Below are 4,421 nucleotides of genomic sequence, written 5' to 3' on the forward strand. Positions count from 1 at the left end.
ATATAATCCAGTTATTTTGGTCTGGAGCTTTGAGCTCTTTTTTTTTTCTAATGAAGCTAAATGAAAATAGAAAATTCGTTTATCTTTCCACCAAAGTTGGAGAACCAGCTTAACTACACATTAATTTTTTGGCATATTCTTTTACGTGATTTCAAAATGTATTTCTGAGGTTAACTTATTTAAGGCTTTCGTTTAATAGTGAGGAAAGTATGATTCAATATCTAAATACTTACTTTTAACACACCTTTGAAGAATGTAACTCAGATATAGAGCCAGTTGCAGGGTATTATCAATAGTTGTGTGGGTGATCACACAGTCTGTCTCCATCCCCACAAATGATCAATACATCACACATCATTTATTTTCCAAATTTATACAAACATTTATTCTTCAGTTTAGCAGCAACTAGTTCAGGGGAAATAGCAGTTTTAAATTAGAAATGTATGCATTTAACTTTCTAGCTATACATATAGAGAATCACAGTGGTACCACAGAATTCTGTATCCCGAATTAATGTGAATGCCCTGTATGAATTTGAGAATGAGACACATTTGCATATTAATTTATGTAACCTTATAATACTGACTTTTTTGGCAGTAAAAACAAATTTGTGATAATCATAATAGTACTTTAAGGGTTTAAAAATTCTTAGCAACCTGCAAATCTGAGGGTGAGCTCAGAGAAATATTAACCAAAGGTACTAGCCTGGGTTTTGTGTTCAAGAGTGTCAGTTTGCCATGACTTATGATACATACCATACAAGGTTGGCTTAAACAACAAATTTATTTACTGGCTCACGGTTTTAGAGGCTGAGTAGAAGTCCAGAATCAAGGCATTGGCAAGGCCATGTGTTCTCCCCAAATTCTGTAACATTCTACTGCTGGCAGGCCACAATCCTTAGCGTTCCTTGGTTTGCATTTCTGCCTCCTGTCCCATGGTAATTTCTCACTCCTGTGTCTGCTCTTCTGGGTTCCACTGTCTTCCCACTTCTGACATCTTCCCGGTAAGGTCTCCAGAAATACAGATTAGGGCCCACCCTGATTCATTTGGGCCATACCTAAATTGGATTTTGGAAGACCCTAAATCCAAATGAGTCCACCTTAGTTGATAATAATCAAAGGGTTCCATTTATAAATTTGTTCACACCCACAGGAACACATTAAGAAGATGTCTTTGTATAGTATTAATTTTATTTTCAGAACTAAACATTGTAGTCATTGATGACAACACACACAACTCAAGGCTATATTAAACTCAGCCTTAATTTTTCTAACTAAAATACTGAGCACCTACTACATGCTTAGCACTGTGCTAGGCACTTAAAAGTGGAGTGGGGTAACAATGAGTGTAAGACAGCCTCCATCTTCCATGGTCTAATCATTCTCACAAAAACTTTAAGAAAATGCAACTCTGTTGGGATGAGTTCTTTCAAAGTTCAGGCTTGAGTGTAGTATATTATAGATCCAAGAGATGTAAAAGAATAACTTGGTAATCATGGAGGTTCAGTATGTATTTCAAAGGTATTCATTTTAGGTGTTCCTATATCAAAATTCATAGCCATCAGTCAAGAATTGCTTTTAGGAAGTTTATGCACAGAGGTAATGGAAGAGAACACAAATTACAATGCACTGTATAATAGAAATGATAGTGCACCCAAGTACTGACTTTATGCAAGAGGCAATCTCATTTCTCTATTAAACTTGGGGGCCAGGTTTTCACCTCTTCTGGCTTTGCTACAGATGCGAGAGAAGCACCTGGAAAGGGGTCAGAGGCAGCCATCCAGAGAGTACTTTCCGTACAGTCTGGCTTTCATCCTGCCAAGTTTAAGATCAAAGACAGCAGCCAGGAAAATCCTACTCTTCTTTATGTGTTTGGGAGCATAGTAGTGGAGCTCTGCGTTTGTCTTTCAGAATTAAGCAAGGACTGTGGATGTCAGGACAGAGAAAGAGTTCTTCAGACATAATGGAAGGGGGGAGAATAGAGGCAAGGGAAGAAGTGATTACAAAAGAAATGTATTATGGTGACAGGCCCACCAATGTTATTAATGAATCTCCTGTGTCTACAACCTTCAAGATGATGGGAGACCTTTGTATAAAAGTCTGATTAAAACCAAGGCACTTGTAACTCTTATTGAATCTAAACTCCATATTTTCTTGGGAGACCTTTGTATAAAAGTCTGATTAAAACCAAGGCACTTGTAACTCTTATTGAATCTAAACTCCATATTTTCTTGGAATTGGAAACTTTATGATTAACTTTCATTTGCTAAGGATAATATATGCAAGGAGACTTTACATCTTGCAAAGCAACCAATTCCAAATGAACAAGTATCTGAGAAGATATGTCTATTACTTGCAGCATCACACATCACATTGGCTTCTTGTCAACTATAGATCTTTTTTTTTTAAAAAGTTGCAACACCTAACAAAGTGACAGAATTCATGCCCCTTTCCTTTTGCTTTTAGTGATGTTTAAAATGTATTTCCTTGCAATAATGTAGTAAACCTAGCTTTTAAAGAATATTTAAATTCTTTCCCATGTCAATCTCACTACCTACTCAGATTTCTAGTAGCCTGAAAAATGAAATGGTAGTGGGTATGGTCCTTGTGGCTATTTTAGATGCATTCTGAACAATAAAGGATAATTTCTTTTTTTGCTACACTAGTATGGTTGTATAAGTCAAAAACTTAGTACATTAAATAAAAATTTCATTTTTGGCAATCACTAGGTTGTGTGGGTCAAATAGTGAGATAGTAGGCCCTTTACATTTTTTGAATGATGTCCTTCCTAAAATCCCAAAGACTCAAATAAACTACAGTATGTATTTCCACCTTAAAATATGATGACCATATTGAAGGTGGATATGATTGAAAGGGGATATATATATAGTGCCATGTATCCCACTGATTAAATCTACAATTATAAATAAGTTCTCACATGACTATTTCAATGGTTTGATGGTAGACAAAGAGTCAATAGTAGAGGGATAAAAGGGGAAAACTAAAAAATGCATTCTATGGCTAATAGTTAACAGGAAGACATCACAGTACCACAGCACTACCAGGGGCAACTAATTGGGGAGGAGTTTTGATTTGATAGTTAGTGACATGTTTGCTGGTTTTTTGCCATTATGGGCCAATGAAAATGAAAATTATCTAAAATTGAGAGTCCTGCTGATTGCACAACCAAATAAGGATACTGTAAGACATGGTCTGTTTATTTTGGACATTATCCATGATGCCCAATAGATGAAGGTTGCGTAAGGATACAATAGCTGAGAAGCACAATGGCAAACAGTGAAATATTTATATGATGGAATATGGTGCAGCTACAAAAAAAGGAAGGACATCGAGGAGCACACAACGAACTGAATAAACCTTCAGGACAATGTGTTGTGCAAAATAAGCCAGAAACAAAAGAACAAATATGCTAAGGTCTCTCAGAAAATATAAGAAAATAGGAGTCTAGATTGTAAGCCCTTACAGCAGCCACATTTAGTCTGAAGTTGTAAATGTATTTCTAGATTCTGAGACACTGAGCTATATATGTATTAGCTGGTATTTCCCTGGAACTTTGAGTAACTCTGTGACACCTAACACCCATAAATGGGGCCCTGAAAATTAGCATAGCTATATATAATAACAGTTAAAGTAACTGAAGAAGAGATCAGGTCTCAATTAGAGTTTAAAACAAAGCCAATCTGGCTGGGTCTAAGATAAATTAGATACAGGGTAAAAGATGATAGTGTATGTATTCTAGATCTTCACCTACTGTATGAGACCAAAGGCGGAGAGGTTTATTATGTCAACAACCTAAATTTTCTATAACACACAATCTAAATCAATTTGTCCAAATACCTCATTTAAACAACCCAAGCTCCTGGAGTCCAGAAAAGGAACGAGGCCTTGTAATTCTGTATTGCTTAATACAATATCTGGAGACATCCCAGACTATGGTGGGCTGATAATTAAAAACTATTGGTAGAGTTCCTTGAGGGTCCAAATGGGGAAAAATATGGAACTATTAAATTTTCCCATCTGGGAAACCATGGGTATCCTCTCAACCATTGGGGACTCCCAAGAAAATAGGCTAAGCCCTTGATTTTGAGGATTGCCCTTATGAAACTTTTTGTGGTGGAGTAGCTAAGACTATCTATAACAAGGCCTAAGAGTTGCTTCCAGGAAATCTCTATTGTTGCTCAGATGTGCCTCTCTCTCTCTAAGCCCAACTCTGCAAGGAAAATCATTACCCTCCTCTCTTTGTGGGACGTGACATTCAGGGTTGGAAGTTTTCCTGAGAACGTGAGGCATGACTCCCTGGGATGAGTCTGGCCCTTGCACAGTGGGATCATTGCCTTCTGGACCAAAAGGGGAAAAATATGTGAAATAAAATAAGGCATCAATGGCTAAGAGAGATCAAAT

Source organism: Tamandua tetradactyla, chromosome 13 (genome assembly GCF_023851605.1).
Source record: "Tamandua tetradactyla isolate mTamTet1 chromosome 13, mTamTet1.pri, whole genome shotgun sequence".
In the NCBI taxonomy this organism is placed as follows: Eukaryota; Metazoa; Chordata; class Mammalia; order Pilosa; family Myrmecophagidae; genus Tamandua; species Tamandua tetradactyla.